The sequence below is a fragment of the Salvia splendens genome, chromosome 9, assembly GCF_004379255.2.
Source record: "Salvia splendens isolate huo1 chromosome 9, SspV2, whole genome shotgun sequence".
Classification (NCBI taxonomy): Eukaryota; Viridiplantae; Streptophyta; class Magnoliopsida; order Lamiales; family Lamiaceae; genus Salvia; species Salvia splendens.
Genome location: NC_056040.1, coordinates 36,036,267 through 36,058,998, shown reverse-complemented (window position 1 = coordinate 36,058,998; position 22,732 = coordinate 36,036,267). Strand labels below are relative to the sequence as shown.

Here is a 22,732-nt window from a genome sequence, read left to right as displayed (position 1 = left end):
GGTGATGGATTGAAGTGTTGGGGATACAAAGGTTGTATCAAATGGTAATTGGATTTTGAGAGTATATAGATGACCACCTCTAGTTGTTAGGGAGGCCCTCGTTGTACTCTAATTTGTCATGCCTTGGCGAGTCGTCACTTTTGGGCGACTCGGTGTATGTTTGTTTGTAATCAATGGTTTTAGTAATGCACAGGTGTGGGTCCGCCTCAACCCTCCGCCCTTTGGGGTGTGTTTGGAAAAAAAAAAAAAAAAAAAAAAAAAAAAAAAAGAACAAATAGCAATCAACCAACTTTAGCCCTTGAATGAAGGATGAAAGGAAATGGTCGAGAAAATGATGTGAAAAATGTATTTGGGTTTTTTTTTCTGGTTTTTTTTGTTTGCTTCTTTTTGTAAAGCAAAAAAAAGATAATGGATAAAAGAAAGTAAAGATGTTTACTATATGTACTTTTTTTTTTTTTTGCCCCTTTTTTTTTCTTTTTTTGCAACAACTAGATAAAATAAAGATAAAGTTGTGCTAGCCTTTCTCACTTTTTTTTTCGATTTTTTTTTAAACTACGATATGAATGTAAGGTAAAGCTAAGAATAGATCAATACCAGATGGCTCGTGATACCAAATGATATGGATTGGGATACGACGAAGGACCCGTTGGATATATTGATCCAAGAACCCCACGTATAATGATTGGCAGCGGATTTCCTTGATTGATAATCTGGTTTGATCCACTTCCAGAGCTTGGAAAACCTCGACCCGTTGGCTATGTAATCAGCCAAGAACCTCGGTATGGTTGAACGCCACAAGAACTTGTTCAAAGTATCTTGATAAGTTCCAAACAAGTGAAAAACTCTACAAAGAGAATTCAACTCACAAGACAAACTCTATTTTCGTATTTGATCAATGATGTCCTCAAATGACATGCTTACAAGCCTATTTATAGGCTAGAATGGACTCTTGAAAGTCTCTTATCATTAGTACAACTTAAGACCTTTAGAATGACTCATAATAAGTGAAAAGTAACTCCTAAGTATTGGTGTGACTTTAGGACATCTAAAGTCACTTATTTAACTCAAAAAGTAACTTAAAAATGACTCTTCATTTTTGCTGCTCCAACTTGGACGAAAATGCATCATTTATCTTCAATTTGGGCCTCCAAAATGTGATATATATTGACTCAAAACTTCATGCATTGGGCTGCCCACTAACTTGAATAATATTCACCATTTGGCCCAATGTTGAATGGTCTTGGAATTGGGCTTTTATTTCATCAACTAAAAGCATCATGGACTCCTTTATCTTCTTAGCTCTAGCTCTTGTAATTGGTCCACTTTGAATGATTAATGGATCCATCTTCTTGTCCTTGTTGATCAGCTTGGGTGTACCTCCATCATAGCCGGAAAATGGTAGGATGGCGGGGGGTTTGTCTAGTTTCGCACACGGCCTCGTCATTTCAAGTCCCTTGTTGATTCCATCTTGCTCTTGCTCCTCCGGTGGAGTAGTGGTCCCCGTACCATGGCTCGAGTTCACCGGAAAGATAGGGCCCTTGCACTTGGGACTTCCGGCCGAGGAGCCACCTTCCTCTCCAAAGTCGATCCTCTTTCGTAGTTGCTTTTCTTCGGAAAGTGGAGAGGGAACAAATCTCTTCCGGCCATTCCCTTTGGTAGGTGGCGCCGGGGTGCTCCGACGAGTCTTGACCTTTGCTCTCTTGACCTTCATAGCCAATTTCTTGGATAGTTGTTTCGGAGATGACTTCTCCTCCGACAAGAATACCATATGTTGATCCGATATGACTAAGGCCTCCTCGGGATCCGGTGGGTGACCCATTGCTTCGGCCAGCCGAGAAAGAGCCTTCGGCACGGACTGGGGTCCGGTGGGTAGGCGTCTAGGTCGGCGGAGGGGGTGTTGTGAGACGAAGTAAGTGTCGTATTGTCGGGGGTGATGGGCAGGTGGTGTGAACGACCGGTGGGGGGAAAACCGTGGAGTTGAAGGGGGGAAACCGGCGGAGGTGGTGAATGGCGGGGTTGTAACAGCGTGAGACAATAGGGAAAATCTAGAGAGAAGGAGGAGTGTCTCTCTCTACCACATCCCTATCGGTGTCCACGACTTGGGACCGCGCAAAAGACAGCCTTGAGATTAGTTGGCTCGCTTAAACTCCTTGACAAACAGTTGGCGCGTTTCTTTTGGGGCTCGACCAATGAAGGGTAAAGAACCCACTGGATTAGCTGGGACCAAATGTGCCTCCCCACCAATGAAGGGGGGCTTGGAATTCGCAAGTTCAAGGAGGTGTTGCGAGCTTTCAATATTAAATTGTGGTGGCGATTTCGAGAACAGACCTCTCTATGGGCACGCTACATGATGAGTAAATATTGTTCCACATCCTCGCCTCTCACCACGAGAACCTCGGGAAGAAGTAGCCCAACATGGAAGAGGCTGGCCAGAGCTTGGGCCCATGCGCACCTGCACATTCGATGGATAGTCGGCTCAGGAAGGATCTACTTTTGGGATGATATTTGGCTGGGTAACTCACCACTTAGGGGGCTCTGCATCGATGAGAGGGGTAACCCCACAACGACCGTTTCGGAGTTTATCAAGGAAGGTGCCTGGGATGAACCTAAATTGCAGCTATTACATGACCAGGCTGGACTCCCACAACGGATCGTCACTGATATCCTCAACACACCAATTCTCTCCGGGGAGCCGGACTTACCGAGATGGACCCTATCCCGGCGCGGTGAGTTCTCGCTAGCCTTGACATGGGAAACATTCCGGACGCCAAGGCCCATCATCCAAGGCCTTGAAGATATATGGAAGGCAGGCCTCACCACAACCATTGCCATCTTTAATTGGAGGCTCCTATCTAACCGAATTCCAGTCGACTCAAAGCTCCAATTGCGGAAGATTGAGCTTGCGTCCAAGTGTCAATGCTGCCCCTATAGGCCACACACCGAGTCCCTACAACACCTTTTCATCCAAGGAGTAAGCGCTTCTAAGGTGTGGAGGGAATTTGATGGGTGGTTCGAAGGCTCCTCCCCCCCACTTCGGCTCAATGATACCATTACAACTAGGCTCGAAGTATGGGCGACAAGATTGCAGCAACCGGGTAAGAAACACCTTAGTCGACTCATGCCATTCCTCATTTTTTGGTTTATCTGGGCAGAAAGGAATAGAAGCAGACACCAAGAGGTCCAATTCAAGGCGAACAACGTTGTGTGGCAGACCCTCACTTTCATTCGGAATAGCATGTCCATCGGCAGCCTCAAGCTGAAGCTTTGGAAGGATGTTAGGCTTGGAATCAATCTCCCCAGCCACTAGCCATGATGATCAAATGTAACCCACCGGACCAACCATGGCTGAAACTCAACACGGATGGTTCATTTTGCGAGTCAACCGGAAAATCCGGGGGAGGAGGCCTCATACGGGACCATTTGGGAAGGCTGCTCGTAGCATTTGCGCTACCGCTCAACGCACAATCAGCTCTTGAGGCCGAGTTACTAGCCATGCACCATGGCTAAGGATTTTGGAAAACCAACCTGGCTCGAAGCGGATTCCGAGCAAGCAACCAATTTGGTGGAAGGAAAAGGATGGGGACATACACACATTCGCCAGGTCATGGTACATATCGCTCTACACAAGCGTCGCCTAACACTTCGCACCACCTTCATTCACCGCGAAGGAAATAAGGCGGCTGACTTTCTAGCGAAAATGGGGTTGGAGTTGAGTAGTGGACAAGTTTTGAATGCCCAAGCCGTGCCGAGAGGCTTCAAGGATATCATTCGAATGGAGCAAATGGGGATCCCCAATACTCATGTCTGGGAACAGGATGGATAGCGTGAGTAGGAAAGGATTCCAAGGAAGGATTACACCGATCTCGTCGTCATCAAACGCCGAAGAGTATGTAGGTGTCGAGCCACCATTAACATGTCCCTTACCTACTCTTATGGTGTAATTGTCCTAGAGTTTGTACATGTTTTTTGACCTTCTAGGCATAGATAGGGTGATCGGTTTGCCTTGTAATCATAATGATGTATCCTATTCTTATGCAATATAGGGATGAGGGACCCATGAACCCTCCGCCGTGAAAGTGTTTGAATTAAAAAAAATGAGCCCTCAAACGTGCTGGCCTTGAATCTGGTTCGGAGGTGTGTAAGGCCAAGAAGAGGATGGTTTTCGAAATGGTTGACAACCTTCACGCCGAACTCCATGGAGAGGGGGAGAGGACGCCGGAAATTGAACAAGTTCATGTTGGGGAAATGTTGAGTTCTTTAGCGCAAATGGCTAAGGCAAGGAGTGCGCCGGCGTGTGAAATGGATGGAGCCGAATGGGAGGGGGTGGCCGGAATGTCGATGGCGCCGGCTGGCCGGAATCTTGGTTAGCCACGCAAGGAGAGATGGAGCTGGTCAACCATTTGAACGTTGATAGTACAATGCCACATGTGAATCCTAAGCTAGGTGATGGGGTGGCATGTGAGGAGATTGATGCATGTGACTCACAAAAGGAGGAAAGGCAAAAGTCTACTTTGCATGGGCAAGGAGATATTGACCCATTTTTGGAAAATGCCAATTTGAATTCAAATGCAACATGTGCTACACACCCTCCTTCCCCCCTCCTCGGTTTGGATGGATGCAAGGGTAACCGGGTCCCCTGTGCACAGTCACCGGAACCCTCACCGGAAAAGCCGTTGCCGCCGGCGGGAGCTTGGAAGGCGGTGAAAGTACCCATCTCCGTTGGGGGATGGGGTCCGTAGAAGGAGCATCAGCCACACACAAGCCCCAAAAGGCCGAGCCAATCCCGTTGGATGCCACCAAGATCAAAGCTTTGGGGATAGCCGGCAATTTTGAAGGTACACCATCCCTTTCCTTCTCCGATTTAGAAACGTAATACCTCTCGGAGAAGCTAGGGCTTGCCGTTGTTGGAAAGTTTTCCCATTCGCTCCCATCTACATGTCAAATATAAAAAAAGCCTAGGAGGTTTCGGGCTAGTTGGTGCATTTACTTAGAAATACTTGAACGCTAAGCACATCTTAATCCAATTCCAAGAGATGACCGACTATGCCAGGGTTTTAAATGGTCCTAATGGGGGCCCGATTTGGTATGTTGATATCCACCCGATGAGGGTGTTCAAATGGGCACCGTACTTTGACACATTCTTCGAGTCGCCAATTGTTGCCGTTTGGTGCAACATCATGTGAATCCCGGCGCATCTCTTTGAGGAATCGGCTCTAATGGCAATTGGAAAACTCCTAGGCAAGCCACTTCAAGCCGACCATGCCACAATTCATCAAAGTCGGCTTTCCTTTGCTAGGATATGTGTTGAGATTGAGACCTCTATCCCCCGTCGGATCCGAGGTAAAGACTCAAGGTACAAAGTGGCATGGGATCGTATCCCCTTGTTTTGTGCCAATTGTAAGCACGTGGAGCACGTGAAAGACGATTGTCATGCACTGGGAAGAAAGGAACGAGGGGGAGGCAAGAATTTCCGAGCACCAACAAAGGTGTATTACTCGACCCAAACCCCCAAGATCACCCACCGAGAATGGCGCCCGAAGGCGGATACATGGGTCGGCTCCCCATCAACCGGAGGGCATTCGAATAAGGCTAAAGAATGTGACATCCTAGTGAAGTCCATGGAGGTTACAACGAATGCTGATCTGTGGAAGACAAGAGTGGCGAGTAGGAGCCAAGCAAAGGTGGATGATGATGGTTTCCAATTGGTGTCGAGGAAGAGGAAAGGCAAGGTACACGAGGGGGATGGGTACACCAAAGCTTTCCACAATGATAAGTTGCATCTAAAGGAGAACATAGCTACGGTTACATTCAAGTGTATCAAGTGGGTTCCCAAACTGGGAAACAGAGGGCTTCATCGAGGTTCTTGATCCAGGAGAGGTTGTCCCCTGCGGAGGCCTCCCTATCGCGGGCCTCAATTAGGTGACGGACTTAGGTTTTTGGAGATGCGAAGGTTGCATCATTGTAATAGTAATAGGGATGCTAAGAGTATATAGATGACCACCCTAGTAGATAGGGAGGCCCTCGTTGTACTCTAATTGGTCATTGCGAGCCGTCACTTTTGGGCGGCTCGATGGTTGTTTGTTTGGGTCGAATTGTCGTTGGTAATGCACAAGTGTTGGTAATGCACAAGGGTTTACTTGGCCAACAAGCAATCCTTTTGAATCAAAATTGCCCACAATTGTACATTTTGTGATGTGTGTAACGTAATGGCATCAAAGACAAAATCATTTTGGTCAATAGAGCAGAATAGTCATGGTTGTCCATTTTTTTTTTTTTTTTTTTTTTTTTTTATCAAACACCTCTACGGTGGAGGGTTCGTGGGTCCCTCATCCCTATAATTCCAAAGGCGGTAATTACAAGGCGTGGCCACACCCAAAAGTGGTGTGCCGTAACAAATCAAGAGTAGTATGCGGTCCAATCCCACAAGGTTCGGACCTCATCATACTCTTTTCCAAAATACAATTAACCAAAAAGCTAGTCACTATTGTCTCCCATCGTCTCATTATCAACTTTGATGCCCGTTCCCGTCAAGGTATCGGATGTGCGACACTCCCATCTCGTCCAATCTAACCAAGTCCAACAGTTCTCTCGGTGCTGAGTTGTAGTGCATTCGTAGACCACTGTCTTGGACTAGCCCCATTTTCGCAAGGAAATCCGCTGCTTTGTTCCCCTCCCTGTGTATGAAGGTGGCTCGGAATTTGAGTTGGCGTTTATGAAGGGTTAGTTGCGCCACCGCTTGCCGGGCGAGTGCCGGGCCCCATCCTGTCCCATTGACCAATTTGATTGCTTGCTCTGCATCGGACTCAATCCAGATTGGTAGGGCGAGTTCTTTGGCTATATTTAGCCCGTGGAGCATGGCCAACAGCTCCGCCTCTAACGCCGAGTGTGCTTCTAGGGGTGTGCTGAAGGCGACGAGCATCTTACCCAAGTGGTCTCGAATAATCCCTCCAGCCCCTGTTCTACCGTTCGCTTCATTGTAGGAGCCATCTGTGTTGAGCTTTATCCACGGCTGGTCCGGGGGGTTCCATTTGATTGCCATGGCTAGGGGTAGCGCCCTGATTGCCGCCGCTTGAGGAATGTTGATTCCAAGTATAACTCCCTTCCAATGTTTCGGCTTCAAGCTTCCATTGGACATAGCATTCCGAATGAACATGTGGACCTGCCATACCACGTTTTGTGGTTTAAACTGTGTGCCTTGGTGGCGACTCCTGTTTCTCTCCGACCAGATAAACCACAGAATGAGGTATGGAGTGGCTCGGCTAAGATGTTTCTTGTTCGGCTGTTGGTACCTTCGCGCCCACACATCGATTCTCGTAGGGATTGTATCATTGATATGGATGCGGGGGGACGGGCCTGTGAACCAACCGTCAAACTCACTCCAAACTCTGCGAGCTCCATGTCCCTGGATGAAGAGGTGTTGGAGGGATTCGGTATTCGGTCGGTGGGGGCAGCATTGGCACTTAGAGGCTAGCTCAATCTCCCGCCACTGAAGCTTCGTGTCAACCGGCACCCGATTGGAGAGAAGCCTCCAGATAAAGATGGCTATTGAGTTGGTGAGGCCTGCCTTCCAAACGTCCCCCAAACCATGGATGATCGGGTTTCGCCCTCGAAGTGTGTCCCATGTCGAAGCCACCGTGAATTCCCCATGTTTAGAGAGGTTCCACCTCGGGATATCCTGTTCATAATGGAGGATCGGTGTATTAATGATGCCATCGATAACATGCTGAGGGAGGCCGGCCTGATTGTGAAGAAGCTGAAGCTTGGGCACATCCCAACCCCCATTAGTAATGAACTCCGAAACCCGGGTGGTTGGTCTTCCCCTATCATCAAGACTAAATTCCCTCAGAGGGCTATTGCCAAGCCAAATGTCATCCCAGAAGTAGATGTCCCCTTGTCCCACTAGCCATCTCATGTGCGGTTGTGCGAGGGGCCATGCTCTTGAGAGCCTTCTCCACGTAGGGCTACTCCTGCTCGGCAGTCTCAAGGTGAGCGGTGTGGAGTTGGTGCAATATTTTGCCATCATGTATCTTGCCCAAAGGGAGTTTTGCTCCCGAAAGCGCCACCAAAGTTTGATGTTGAAGGCGCGGAGGACCTCCATAGTTTTCCGGATCCCAAGGCCTCCTTCATCAGTGGGCCGACACATTTGTTCCCAACCAATCCAATGGGTCCGCTTCTTCTCATTCGTAGACCCCCAAAAGAAACGGGCCATTTGTTGATCAAGTTGCTTAAGGGTACCGGCCGTGGGCTCGACGGCTTGGAAGATGTGTAAGGGGATCGCTTCAAGGGTGCTCTTAATCAACGTAAGCCTTCCTCCAAAGGATAGGTGACGGTGTGCCCATCCTGAGATCCTTCTTGCAATCTTTTCTCGTAGAAAGAGGAACATGTCCGTGCGTTTGACACCACGATAGATAGGAACTCCGAGGTAGAGGAAAGGGAAAACCCCTCTAGTGAAGCCCCCTTCCGCTTGGATCGAGTTTGCCCAATGCTCATGGGCCTCGGCAATATAGAAATTACTCTTAGCAAGGCTGACTTGTTGGCCGGAGACTCTTTCATACTTTTCAAGACAAGCTCTTAGCCGGCGCATAGGATTTGCCGCCGCTTGGGTGAAGATGATAATGTCGTCCGCATAGGCTAGATGGCTGATCTCCATGCATCTCCGGGAGGCTTTGTACGTCATGTCCTTTTGGCCGAGGATGAGCTTATCTAATGCTCGGGACAGGTATTCCGCAGCGATCACGAACAGAGCGGGGGAGATCGGATCTCCTTGCCGAAGTCCGCGAGTTGATCTAAAGAAGCCCGCGGGTGCCCCGTTAACAAGGACCGAGAACCAGCAATACCCAATACACCTCTCCATAAGTGAAATCCATGAATCCGGGAATCCCATACGGCGTAAAACTTTGAAGAGGAAGGGCCATTGGACCCTATCATAGGCTTTAGCCATGTCAATCTTTACTGCCACATTAGGCGCTGGGGAGCATCTAGCAAGCTCATGGAACATTTCTTGAGCCAGAAGTGCGTTGTCGTTAAGGAGCCGACCTTTGACAAAACCACTTTGGTTTGGGGAGATGACCTGTGGGAGGAAAGGAGAGAGTCGAGAGGTGAGTACCTTGGTAATGATCTTGTTTAAAACATTGCAGAGACTGATGGGTCGGTAGTCGGTCCATGACTCCGGCGATGCCTTCTTTGGGATAAGGACAATGCTTGTGGCCGTGATGCTCCTTGGCAGGAAGGCCCCTCTGAAGAACTGTCTGATTGCTTCCACTACCTCCGGCCCCACAATGGACCAGCAGGCTTGATAGAAGGTGGCCGAGAAGTCATGGTTGTCCATTGAATTTCATTTAGAGCATAACTCTTTGTATTTTGCTTTACTTGGCCAACAAGCAAACCATTTTTTTTAAACAGAGACTTAAGATGCAAATTCATCATTGCCACATAAATATAACAATTTGATGACATTATGGGAACAGAGATTTTCTAGCATTCTCATTTATCTCGTTTTGCCTTGCATTATTTTTCAGTAACTTAGTTCTAGGCCTCAAGGGCTTCAAGTAACAAGCTTGGAAACTATCCATAGCTCTCAAAACTTCAATGATCCTCGACGCAATATCAGGGCCATCAGGCTCAAGTACATGTAAACACCTGGGAACCGCCTCCATTGTGCTCACACACCCAGCAAACGGCTCTTTCCTTAGAATCAACTCCGAGTCAAAAATAGTGCCACCATCTGCTGCAGCATCAAAATCTAAACAAACTGGCACAACAAAGTTGGATATACATGTTAGACTTGCAACCAGCATTTCCTTGGCGTGCTTCCAAGTTCCATCGAAAACAATTAGAACAAGACCCTCCCTGCCTGCATCATCGAGAGAGGAATGCATACGACTGACTTCTCCAAATGGCAGTGCATCTGGACCAGGGAAGAGATAAACAGCTCGAGGGAGAGGCAAATTAAGGTTTTCTATGGCTTGATCGTGGAGAGAATCCAGAAGCTCCGATTGCCCGTATTTCAGCTTGCGTCCGACGATGATCTCACAGTTCTGGAGGCATTTGGCAAGGATGGGGACGGTGGCAAGCTTGTGGCGGCGCTCGTGGGGGTGGTGGAGGATGACAATCTGCCTGGCCGTGGGGACAGGAGCTGAAGGGAGGGCGTGGTAGAGGCACACGTTTATAGGGCGGCCGCATCCGTCTATGCACGTCCTTCACCGGTGAACATCTCCGCCGTCACCAGCTGAGGAGGAGGTTTCTTCAGGCGAGTCCCCAACAAGCAAACCATTTCCATCCAAATGAAGTACAAACTTTCATTGTATGATCTATGTTAGGTAATTGCATCAAGATAGAATCATTTTCATCGATATAACATCATAGGAATTGTCATATCTTATCAGCTTATTTGAAGCATAACTCTTATATATTTGTTTACTTGGCCAACAAGCAAACCTTTTAATGTGAATCTTAAGGATTCAAGAAACATATGTTGCCCGGATTTGTTCTTGCAATAATATCCAATAACCGAAACAAGAAGTATGACAATAAAAAGATGGAAAAGAAGAAGAAGATGATAAGTGTTATGATTTAGATTCAAGCTCAAGAAAGAAAACCCAATGGCTACTTTCACAAACAAAAACCTAATGGCTCCACAAAACTAGCAACACAAGAACTAGTAAAGCATACCTTAACATTCAACCTAAGCCCGGCAATAGATTGGAATGCAACCACAAGGGATTTTGATATATCTTCAAAAATGAAGATGGGTGCTCACAAATGGAGTCTTTGTTCTTACAATATCATTCAAAGTGTGCATAGAAAAACCCTAACATGTCTATTTATACTAGGAGTGAAAAGGAGCAAAATAAAACAAAACTTGGTCATAAAGTCACATCCCGGACAAAACGCCAGACCGGGCGTTTCCCTAGGCTCATTTCACCCAGCCGCGTGAAGTTTCTGGACAAAAACTGAGCTTTCGACAAAAACACCCGACCGGGCGTTTTGCATGAGGATTATCGCCTGACCGCGCGTTTTGTTCTACATTGCACGACTTTCTTAAAACGATCATAACTTCCTCATCTGGGCTCCGATTGAGGCATGCAAGATACCCATGCGAAGCTCTTTTGACGATAAAGACAATAGTGGTCCGAGGAGTGCATTTGGATTTTATCTTCATAGTGAAATTTCAGTTTGAATCAGACCTCTGAATTTGGCTTGGCACCTTGACATGTCTCCACCCTCTTCTCGGACCCCAATCAACCCATGGCCCTCGACATCGTTGTATTCTATGATTGTGAATACCCAGCACACTCTCGGACAATCCCTCCTCCACCTGCTTTGTTCGTCGCCATCTTGAGTGCACCATCCGTGTTAATCTTGATCCAGGGCTGGTCCGGGGGCTGCCACTTGATTTGCATGGCAAGTGGTCTAATCGTCCGCGGCGTAGCTTGACTCGGAACACTCATCTTAAGTGTCATGCCTCTCCAATGCTTCGGCTTAATGCTACCATTGGCCATACTGTTACGGATAAAGATTTGCACTTTTTTTTTTTTTTTTTTTTATAAAGCACCCCGAGGGTGGAGGGTTAAGGCGAACCCACACCTGTGCATTACCAACAGCAATTGCAGCCAAAACAAACAACCATTGAGCCGCCCAAAAGTGACGGCTCACCACGACCAATTAGAGTACAACGAGGGCCTCCCAATAAACTAGGGTGGTCATCTAAATACTCTTAGCATCCCTATTACAATTATAATGATGCAGCCATCGCATCGTCAAAAACTTAAGTCCGTCACCTAGTTGAGGCCCGCGATAGGGGTGCCCCCACATGGGACAACCCCTCTCGGATCGAGGTCCTCGATGAAGCCCTCCATTTCCCGGCTTAGGAACCCACATGATACACTCATTGAGCCAATGCCCGGCTCATTTGCACCTGAGTCGTCGGCCCCAAAAGTAACCGTTGCTACGTTCTCCTTAAGGTGCAACTTATCATTGTGGAGAGCTCTGATGTACCCATCACCCTCGTGGACCTTTCCTTTCTTCTTCCTAGACACCACTTGGAAACCATCGTCATCTACCTGGGCTTGCACCCTCGGTGTTGCTTTCAAGCTAGGAGCCGCTTCCGCACCGCTCTTCTCTTTGTGTGTCCCCGGCTCGGTCTCCCCCTTTGGCATAGACCCTTGGCCCGGATCCGGGTTGTGGGTGCCATGCACGTTAGTTTCAGCCTCCATTCCCGGCGGATGGGATTTGACGCAGAGTGGGGTCGGCGGGGTTGTGGTGGTCGGGTGGGATCCGTGGTGGCCTGCTCCTTTCTCCTCCCTAGGATAAGGCATGTTTCCTTGACGTGCCCAACATGCTTACATTCCGCACAAAATAGGGGAATCCGATCCCATACCACCTTGTACCTAGTGTCTTTGCCTAGGATGTTGAGAATGATCTCCACCGGTGGAGGCGTCGAGATATCAATCTCAATACACATCCGAGCAAAGGTGAGTCGGGTTTGGTTGAAGGTCGCATGGTCCACTTGGATTGGCTTCCCCAACAACTTGCCAATCGCAATGAGGGCTACTTGGTCATAGAGATGGATCGGGAGTCCCACCACCTTACACCAAACGGCGGCAATAGGTGTCTCAAAAAATGTGTCGAACTCCGGAGTCCATTTGAACACCCGCATTGGGTGATGCTCGACAAACCAAACCGGCGCTCCATTGGGACCATTGAGCATCCGACCGTAATCTCGTACATCACGAAATTGGATTAGGATGTGCTTGGCGTTAACGAACTTCCATTTGAATCCATCGATGAAGTTGATGTTGGAAAGGGATTTTTGGATTTGTTGTGGTGTTGGAAGGGTGTGGGAGAACTTTCCGATAATGGCGTGCCCTACCTTGTCCACCAAGCACTTTGTTTCCTCGTTTGAAAATGTAAGCGAAGGGATCCCTTCACACCATCCGAATGTCCCCATCTCCGTGTCGTGATCAGCATCAAGGTTCACCGCGTCAGATTTCGGTGGTCCTCCACTATCCAGCCCGGCACCCGTGTTCGCGGGCTTTTCATCTAGATCTGGCTCAACAGGTTGGGTCTCGGCTTGAGCGGCCTTGTCCGTGATGAATTCCAGCGAGTGACCCAACGTCGGCGGACTCCCAACGGGGGAGGCCACGTCGATGCCTACCTCAGACGCCGAGTGCTTGGGTAGGATTTCCGGCTGGTCCCTGTCCTGGTCCAGCAGCTCGTCCGGCGGGTCCGACGGGTTATCCGGCGCCGACGGCGTCCCGTTGAGCCCGGCCTCACCCCCTCCATTGTTATCCTCGGCCTTGAAATTTGTACTATCACCAGATTTGAATTGCAAGATGCTTTGACCCATAAGGGAGTCACATGTCTCACTAGCTAGTACATGCCTATCCTTTTCCGGAAATGGTGCAGCAAGAGTGGGTGGGTCAAAAAGCATGTTGGCACCATTCCTTTCCGAGGATGTGTCCTCGTCCAAGACAGCTGCACTTGCAGCCGGTTCCACGCGCGTTGACCGGAGTACCCCTTGTGCAACGGCCTCATTCACCTCCGGTAATGCACCATCCAGCCGAGTTCCGGTCACGACTTCTGGCTGGTGCCTGGCCGAGCCGTCCTTTTTTCCCATGGAGAAACGGAGCTCCCCCGCAAGTAATGGGAGAACTCCCGGCACCACCTCAAACGCTCCGGTGCTGGCTTCAAAAGGGCCAGGTCGTGCCTTTCTCTTCCACCGGCCCTTCTCTCTCTCCCCGGGCAGGGAGCTCCAACCGTCTTTTCCGGCAATGGCGCTACCTCCACCATTAGTTCCGGCAATAAGCTCATCGAACTCAAAGACAATCTTCTTCCTCACCCTTCCGGTCTCCGTCAATGGCACACAAGCGCTGCGTTTTGTATTACCACCATTTTTAATGGGGTGGGGAGTGGCTGACTTTTTCATATTCCGTTTCGCATTAGTTGGTCGGAAAACCCATTTCGGCGAGGGAGAGGGACTCGTGTCCTTGACCTCCTTCCCCGGTGAGTCCCTTCCGGGCTGGACCATGACCGACGTTAGGCCGGCCGCATATCCACCTCACCCAAAGGTGAGGGAGACCGTCGGCGTTGGACGTGAGATGGTTGGGGCAAGACTTTCTAGAGAGATGTGGGAGCTTCTCTCACTCTCACTCTCCTTGAGGAAGGTGCTGACGGATAAAGATTTGCACTTGTCATACCACGTTGTAAGATTTGAAGGGAACTTGATCATGCCGGCTCCGATTGCGTTCCGCCCAAATGAACCATAGGATGAGGTATGTCATGGCTCGGCACAGGTGTTTCCTATTTTGTTGAATCCTTTGTGACCACACTTCAGGTCTCTCCGGGATTGTATCATTGATTCTGATCGGTGGAGAGGGCCCCTCGAACCATCCATCAAATTCTCTCCAAATTCTAGATGCCCCCCCGGCCTTGTATGAAGAGGTGTTGAAGGGATTCGATGCTCGGTCCGGGATGGCAACATTGGCATTTGGATGCCATCTCGATTCCTCTCCATTGGAGCTTGGTGTCGACCGGAATCCGATTCGACAGGAGGTGCCAATTGAAGATTGCGACTGACTTGGTGAGCCCAGCCTGCCAGATATCATCAAGTCCCGGGATGATCGGCCTTTGAGACCGGATGGTTTCCCATGTCGTGGCCAGCGAAAAGTCACCCATTCGGGAAAGGGTCCATCGCGGGATGTCCGGCTCCCCCGAGAGGATTGGTGTGTCAAGGATTTGCGTAATTGCTTGCTGAGGGAGCCCGGCTTGGTCGTTAAGCACTTGGAGTTTGGCCTCGTCCCATGTCCCATCCAGAATAAAGTCCGAGACCATGGTCAGGGGGGCTCCCCTATCATCGATGCATAGGTCCCTGAGCCGGCCTCTCCAATCCAGAGGTCATCCCAGAAATAGATGTGTCCTAACCCCACCACCCATCGAATGTGGGGGTGAGCCTGGCGCCGCGCTTTCAACAGCCTTTGGACGTCGGGCTATTTCTGCCCGAAGTTCTTGAAGTGAGCGGGGAGGTTTTATAGCAATATTTGGCCATTAAGTACTTTGCCCACAGGGAGCTCTGTTCCCGGAATCTCCACCAAAGTTTAATATTGAAGGCACGGAGTACCTCTTTAAGCTTGCGGATGCCAAGGCCCCCTTCGGCAGTGGGAAGGCAAATCCGGTCCCAGCTAATCCAGTGTGTCCTTTTCTTCTCACTCGTCGATCCCCAGAAGAAGCGGGCCATTTGTTGGTCCAATTGCTTGAGTGTTCCGCTAGTAGGCTCAATAGCTGGAAAGATGTGTAGTGGAACCACCTCAAACGTGCTCTTGATCAAGGTAAGTCTTCCCCCAAAGGGAAGGTGTCGGTGGGCCCAACCTGAGATTCTGGCCGCTATCTTCTCCTGAAGAAACATAAACATATCCGAATGCTTCAGTCCATGGTAAATAAGGACCCCCAAATAAAGGAAAGGGAAAGTACCTCTAGAGATGTCATGGCCGCTTGTGTTCATATGATGATGTCGTCAGCATAGGCGAGGTTTTTTTTTTTTTTAATAAACACTGTCACGGTGGAGGGTTCGTGGGTCCCTCATCCCTATATTTCAAAAAAGGGGGTAGATTACAATTCATGGCCGCACCCGATAGTGGTGTCCCGACAAAGAAAGAGCCATTAGAGTAGTGAGCGGTCCGCGCCAACATGGTGCGGACCTCGCCCTACTCCATTCAAAACTCAAAACGATAAAAACGACCTAGACTAGGTAGAGTCTTCATCTCGGACTCGGATATTCGGAATGCCCATCTCCTCCAAGCGGATCATTGCCCTTAATAGCCGAGGGGCTGTGCTATCGTTCATGCGGTGATACTCTAATTTCTCCGCACCCATTTTTGCTAGGAAATCAGCCACTTTGTTTCCCTCCCGATGAATAAAGGATGTGCGGAGTGTTATATGTCGTTTGAGGACGATTAGACGAGCTACATCATGTCTAACTTGGGGCGGCCCCCAGCTGGCACCATTAAGGAGGTTAAGCGCCTGTTCAGAGTCCACCTCGAGCCAAAGAGGTCGGTTAAACTCCTTCGCCAAGGTTAGTCCGTGATGGATGGCCTTGAGTTCAGCCTCAAGGGCCGAGTGGGCTCGGAGTGGTGTGGTGAAGGCGACTAACATTCGCCCTGCAAAGTCACGGATAATTCCTCCCCCTCCGGCCTTATCCAAGGATTCCAGGAAGGCACCGTCCGTATTGATCTTGATCCATGCCCCGTCCGGAGGGTGCCACTTAATTGATACAACAAGAGGCCTCGGCACCCTATTCTCCGCTTCGGCCGGTAGGTGAAAATTGAATCTCACTCCCTTCCAATGTTTTTTCTTTATGTTCCCATTAATCATGCTGTTTCGGATATAAGTTTGTACCTGCCACACCACGTTGTACGCCTTGAATTGGGTCATTTGGTGACGACTAAGATTCCTCTCGGCCCATAGGAACCACATGATAAGATAAGGCATAGCGTGGCTCAGGTGTTTCTTGTTATCTTGCCTGGTTCTTCTCGACCAGACCTCCAGTCGTTCCGGAATGGTGTCATTGACCTGGATTCGTGGTGCTGATCCTTCGAACCAAGCGTCAAACTCCCTCCACACCCTGGTAGCCCCCGTTCCTTGGATGAAGAGGTGTTGTAGGGACTCAATGTTTGGCCTAAATTGGCAACATTGGCATTTAGAGGCCATCTCAATCTTTCTCCACTGGAGCTTTGTGTCGACCGGGATACGGTTAGAGAGCAACCTCCAAATGAAGATGGAAATTGAGTGTGTAAGGCCGGCCTTCCATAAGTCATCCAAGCCCCGGATGATAGGCCTCCGGTTACGGATGGTCTCCCATGTCGTGGCAAGGGAGAAGTCCCCGAGCCGAGAGATGTTCCATCTTGGGATGTCCGATTCTCCATGAACAATTGGGGTGCCGATAATTTGCTGGATTACATGGTGCGGGAGGCCGGCTTGGGTTTGTAGGAGTTGGAGTTTGGTTTCGTCCCATACTCCATCCAGGGTATAGTCCTCGATCCTATCCCTTGCGCATCTTCGATCATCAAGCGCTAGCTCCCTTAAGGTGCAATTGCCGAGCCATATGTCGTCCCAGAAAAAGATCTTGCCTAGCCCCACCACCCATCTGATGTGCGGCTGTGCTTGCACCCGAACTTTCATGAGCCGTTTCCAATTAGGGCTACTTCGTCCCGAGGGCCTAGCCACAAGAGGGGAAGCCATGGTACAATACTTGGTCATCATATAAATAGCCCAAAGAGAGTTTTGCTTCCTAAATCGCCACCACAATTTGACAATGAAGGCTCGGAGAACCTCCTTTGACTTGCGGATGCCAAGGCCGCCCTCGGCGGTGGGTAGGCAGATTTGATCCCACCCGATCCAATGTGTCTTCTTCCTTTCATTTGAGGATCCCCAGAAGAACCTAGCCAGCTGTTGATCAATCTGTTTGAGAGCGCCGGCTGTTGGCTCGATGGCTTGAAAAATGTGAAGGGGAACCGCTTCCAGGGTACTCTTGATTAGTGTTAGCCTCCCCCCGAACGAGAGATGCCTATGAGCCCATCCCGAGATCCGCGACGCCACTTTCTCCCGGAGGAACATAAACATATCCGTTCGTTTAACTCCTCGAAATATGGGTACTCCCAAGTAAAGAAAAGGGAATGTACCTTGAGAGAATCCTCCTTCCGAGTGGATTGATCCTGCCCAACCATCATGAATCTCGGCAATGTAGAAATTACTCTTAGCAAGGTTGACTTGTTGGCCCGAGACCTCCGCATAATCATCAAGGCATGCTCTTAGGCGCCTAATAGAGGGCGCCGCCGCTTGGGTGAAGATGATGATATCATCGGCATAGGCTAAGTGGCTAATCTCCATGCAGTGCCGGGCCGCCTTGAAAGCCATCTCTTTGTGTCCCAAAATAAGTTTATCAAGCGCCCTAGAGAGGTATTCCGCCGCAATCACAAACAGGGCGGGTGAGATAGGATCGCCCTGTCGGAGCCCTCGGGTAGACTTGAAGAAGCCCGAGGGGCGCCATTAATTAGTACCGAGAACCAACAAGTGCCAACACATCTTTCAATGAGGGAGATCCAAGCTTCCGGAAATCCCATTTGTCGTATGACCTTGATGAGAAACGGCCATTGGATGCGGTCATAGGCCTTTGTCATGTCAATTTTAAGAGCAACATTCGGGGCAGGGGAGCACCTTGGAAGCTCGTGGAACATTTCCTGGGCCAGGAGCACGTTATCGTTCAAAAGTCGACCTTTCACGAACCCACTTTGGTTTGGGGCAATGACGTGGGGAAGGAAAGGAGTAAGCCTTTTCGTAAGGACCTTTGTAATGATCTTGTTGATCACATTGCACAAGCTGATGGGGCGATAGTCCCCCCACGATTCAGGAGTGAGCTTCTTGGGGATCAGGACTATACTTGTTGCTGTGACACTCCGCGGGAGGAACGCCCCAAGGAAGAATTGTCTAACCGCATGAACCACATCTTGTCCCACGATACCCCAACACGTTTGATAGAAGGTAGCCGTAAAACCATCCGGTCCTGGTGCACTATCCCCAGATATATCAAACACAGCTCGCTTAATTTCATCCCCCTCAGGTGGTGTAGGAAGATCCCAGAGTTTTTCCGAAGGTGGGAGCTGGCGGATCAAACTAAAGTCCGGCACGCCGAGGGCCAAGGGTGGGGGTGCTAGGAGGTTCTTGTAGAAATCAACCGCCGAGTTCTTGATCTCTTCCTCCCCAGTGATTTCCACTCCATTCACGGATATTCTATGAATCCGCAATCGAATCCTCTTCTGTTTAACCCAGCTTTGATAGAACCTTGTGTTCTTGTCTCCATCCGCTAGCCATCGGAGGGCCGCTTTTTGTCTCCAATAGTCTTCCTCCATTTTGAGGAGAAGGATGTAATTGGCAATGAGGGCCGGGACCGGCGGTTGAGGCTGCTACGGTTTCATCTCTCACGTTCCAACCACCCCGCTCGCCGGAACGGAGTCTCCCTTTCATCCCACGGCCAAAGACGAAGAGGGCCGGGACTCCTTTCCCCGAGAGAGGCCGACGTGATCTGAAACGCGTAGGCCTTGAGACAATTTCGGGGGTTAGTCGAATCAAGAAGAAAATGATCTTCGAAATGGCCGGAGAGCTACTCGACCGGGAAAATGATGAGGGGACGGCGTCGCCGGAAGGAGAGCAGCCTCCCGGTGGGTATATGATGAGCACGTTTGCTCAAATGGCGAAACCGGGCCCCTTCGAACCAGCTACGGGCCACTTACTCCTTCTCGACCATGAGCGGTTTTTTGCTGCCGGAATCTCGGACGACGACCTAGTGGACCCACCAGCCAAATCCAGTTTCCGGGAGGTAGATGAGCCGACGAAAGAGTCGACATCAAATATGGAAGATAAGAAGAAGAAGATTGCAATGGAAATGCTCAACTCCGAGGAGGTGGCCGGAATTTCGCCGGCGCCGGCGAGCCGGAGTGAGCTGGACCACCACCCAACCGGTGCAAGTACAATACATCACATGGGTCCTAGGCTAGAAGATGGGTTGGCATGTGATGTGTTGGAATCATGTGACTTGCAAAAAGAGGTAGAAACAAAGACCACTTTGCATGGGGAAGGAGGTGTTGCTCCAAATGGGGAAAATGACAATTTATACTCACAAGCAATACCATGTGCTACTTACCTCCACCTTGAGGCTGATGCACGCATGGAAGACCGTGCCCCCGTGGCACAACCGCCGGAGCCGTCGCCGGAAAAGCTGGCACCGACGGAATCTTCGCCGGAAACGCTGGCACCGCCGGCGAATGTGTGGAAGGCGGCAACGAATCATTCCAACCGCGGGGGGACCGGGGCCGTGGAGGGTTCATCGGCCCCAAATCGAAAGTCCGAGCCAATCCCCTTGGACGACGGCAAGACCAAGCCTTTGGGTACAGCCGGCTCTTTTGAAGGTACGCCATCACTCTCCTTTTCCGATTTTGAAACGGATTTTCTCTCGGAGAAGCTAGGGCTAGCTATTGTCGGGAAGTTCTCCTATTCACTCCCGTCCACAACCCAAATTCAAAAAAGTCTTAGTGGCATGGGGCTAGTTGGAGCATTCACATGGAAATACTTGAATGCTAAGCATATTTTACTCCAATTTCAAGAGGTGACCGATTATGCTAAGGTGCTAAATGGCCCTAATGGGAGTCCGAATTGGTATGTTGATTGCCATCCGATGAGGGTGTTCAAGTGGGCGCCGGATTTTGACACGTTCTTTGAGTCGCCAATTGTTGCCGTGTGGTGCAACATAATTGGTATACCGGCTCATCTCTATGAGGAATCGGCCCTCTTGGCAATCAGTAAGCTCCTTGGCAAGCCACTACAAGCCGATCATGCCACAATTCATCAAAGCCGACTCTCCTTCGCAAGGATTTGCGTAGAGATTGACATCTCCACTCCCCCGACGGATGAGATCATCCTTAATATCCGAGGCAAAGACTCGAGGTACAAAGTGGCATGGGACCGTATTCCATTGTTTTGTGATAATTGTAAACATGTTGGGCATGAGAAAGAGGATTGCCATGCAGCGGGAAGGAAGTCTCGGGGTAGAGACAAGGGTCGCCGAGCATCATACAAGGAGAACCTTTCAAGCCATGCCGTCAAGATCATCCACCGTGAGTGGCGCCCAAAGGCGAATGGCACTCCATCGTCCATTGGACAGTTGGAGAAGTCCAAAGATTGTAACAACCACGCGGAGCACATCGAGGGTACATTGGGTGCGGGATCGTCGAAGTCAAGAGTGGCTAGTAGGAGTCACCCAAATGTGGATGAGGATGGCTTCCAATTGGTGTCGAGGAGGAGGAAAGGAAAAGTGCATGAGGGCGATATGCACACCAAGGCTCCACACGTGGATGATTGGCATTTGAAGGAGAATGTTGTTACGGTGACATTTGGGAGTGTCTCATCGGGTGCGAATGACGCGAGCTTTAGCTCCATGAGTGTAGCATGTGGGCGCCCCAACCGGGAGATCGAGGGCCACATCGAGGACCTTGATCCAGGAGAGCATGTGCCTAGCGGAGGTATCCCTATTGCGGGCCTTAGCTAGGTGATGGATTGAAGTGTTGGGGATACAAAGGTTGTATCTAATGGTAATTGGATTTTGAGAGTATATAGATGACCACCTCTAGTTGTTAGGGAGGCCCTCGTTGTACTCTAATTTGTCATGCCTTGGCGAGTCGTCACTTTTGGGCGACTCGGTGTATGTTTGTTTGTAATCAATGGTTTTAGTAATGCACAGGTGTGGGTCCGCCTCAACCCTCCGCCCTTTGGGGTGTGTTTGAAAAAAAAAAAAAAAAAAAAAAAAAAAAAGGCTCTGTTTTCGCCCGACGGGTTTATTTCAAACTCACTTTGGGCCTCAGCCACCTTATCTTCCATTTCCTTTAGATTGGCATGTATATTTCCAAAGACTTCCTTATTCCAAAGTTTGAGCATTTTTTTTGTTCGCGCAAGCTTGATTTGAAGATTAAGCAATCCCTCGGCCTCCGTAGGCTGGTTCCAAGTATTGCGTACAGTATCCAAGAAGCCCTCATGGCGGATCCACATGTTTTGGAATCGGAAGGCCTTTCCTCCGGGCTGCCGATTAGGACATCTACATCTTGCCAAGATCGGCCCATGATCCGATGAGACGCGTGGGAGGTTAGTAACCCTCGTTGCCTCGAAAACCTGTGGCCAAGCATCATTCACCAAAATTCTATCGAGCCTCTCCATAAGTCCGTTCTTTGCCCACGTGTAGTCCGATCCGTCAAACCCCGGGTCAAGAAGCCTGCAATCCTCAATTGTCTCGGCGAAGTCAATCATCTCAGCTTGCCGGTTGGTGTCGCTCCCAACTCTCTCATGTGGGGATAGAATAGTGTTGAAGTCCCCGCCGACGATCCAAGGTGTTCCGTCGGTGATGACCGCAATCTCCCTCAATTTATCCCAAAGGTGGTATCTTCCCGTCCGTGAGCACTTCGCGTAGATAGCCGAGACTGAAGTGTGTCTTTCAAGGCGAGGAGAAAGGAAACGGCCGTGGAGCATTTGATCCGAGTCCTCTTCCACAACAAAGTTGGCGCCCTCCTCAACAAAAATCCAAATTTTTCCATTAGTATTTGAGCCTTTAAACACTAGCCCCAATGCCCTAGAGAATTTCTCCGGGTTAGGGTCTGTAAACGGCTCCATTATTGCAAGAAATTGAACATTATGAGACTTGATCAATCTTTTTAAAACGTTTTGGGTTGGAGCATTCGCAATACCCCTAACGTTCCAAAACATATAGTTTAAGGACATAATTAACAGTGAGGTTCCGTACCCGGCGGGTGTGAAGGCCCCCCTCGGAAATCGGTCATTTGTTGGTCGTGCCATTCGTGATCCGTCTCGGCCTCCAAGGTTGGGTTGCTCGCACCACCAGCATCATCACTATTGTGCGCGCCCCTCTCGAAGCTCTCATTGGCATCATGATCATCATCCTCATATTCTTCATCTTCCATGAGGGAGAAGTATTGATTAGTGCTCAAACAGTTTGCCTTCTCTTGTTCTCTACTCTTGGCCACGGTGGTCTTTGTTGTTGAGCCGCTTGGGCCGATGGGTGCCGTGACGGGATTCCCACCCCGGACGGCCGAGACCCGGTTAGTGACACCCGGTGTCGCTTCCTCGAGTGGATAGGCAAAAGGCTTGAAGCCTTTAAGATGGCTTGAGGCCTCTCGAC

The 22,732-nt window shown here is 49.7% G+C and overlaps 1 pseudogene; it reads right to left on the bottom strand.

The window, feature by feature from the left end:
* Positions 1-9,419: 9,419 nt before the first annotated feature.
* On the bottom strand, positions 9,420-11,501 carry LOC121749507 (annotated as a pseudogene).
* Positions 11,502-22,732: the final 11,231 nt, after the last annotated feature.